Here is an 895-nt window from a genome sequence, read left to right as displayed (position 1 = left end):
ATATTTTAAACATAAAACATTGAAAACTGATGTTTGAGATTATTTTAAAAATGAAAAGGTACCTTAAATGTGAAATTAAAACTGCCAGTAGGTGGCAGCAAATCACTGTTAAGTGAGTCATTGCGATTGAACCGAATTATTTAAACGGTTGATTCATTCAGGAACGAAACACCCTAGTGTTGCTCAGAGACGCAAACAGCGCTGTGGCTGTGTTTGGAATGATTTTTGTTGGAGAAATAGAGCAAAAACAGGAAATATGGTATCTAAAACATTAGTCTCTTAATATTAACTTCTTGTTTATTGAACTGTTGTAAGAAATCAATATCACATTTGTAATCATGCTGACTTTTGGAGAAAAAACGGCACTCTTCGTGTGATATTAACTATATGAAATTATATAAATATATACATTTTCTGCCCCATATCTTGAACTATGTGATAAAAATGCATTTTAATAGACTGATTAATGCAGTGAAAGAACGCACTATAAATGCGCACGCGCACTAGTCTAACCTGCTAGACTTCATCATGTAATGTATGCGCGTATTCTGTAGGTGTTTTGTTTGCTTTTCGGGATATACTCTATAATATCAAATCACACATCGTTAAACAACAATTACGATATTATCGCAGACCATACATATCGCACACCGCTATTCTGTTTGGATCTTTATAATGCATTGTCTTCTTATCGATCCACCAGTTCACATTTAAAGCTCTGCGTGTTTGCAGGGTAAAAACATGGGTCGATTTTCGCATTGGTCTGAACTCTGAACAAAACAACAGTTTTATTGAAAATGCTCATTCATTCTGCCAGCAGGTGGTGCGTTTGGTAGAAATATAACTGTTTCCCCAGTAACAGCAGCACACAAAGCAGCACAGCACCGGACTTTGA

General features: G+C 35.6%; 1 protein-coding gene across 1 annotated transcript in view; it reads right to left on the bottom strand.

Annotated features, from left to right (window-relative positions):
* Nucleotides 1–895, bottom strand: part of LOC107713532 (uncharacterized protein C3orf67 homolog) — a 32,189-nt gene that overhangs the window by 25,938 nt on the left and 5,356 nt on the right. The gene's annotated exons all lie outside the window — the stretch shown is intronic.

This window comes from Sinocyclocheilus rhinocerous, unplaced genomic scaffold (assembly GCF_001515625.1).
Source record: "Sinocyclocheilus rhinocerous isolate Xijiao unplaced genomic scaffold, SAMN03320098_v1.1 scaffold57, whole genome shotgun sequence".
In the NCBI taxonomy this organism is placed as follows: domain Eukaryota; kingdom Metazoa; phylum Chordata; class Actinopteri; order Cypriniformes; family Cyprinidae; genus Sinocyclocheilus; species Sinocyclocheilus rhinocerous.
The sequence above is the reverse complement of the archived record's forward strand: the minus strand, read 5'-3'. Positions and strand labels throughout refer to the sequence as shown.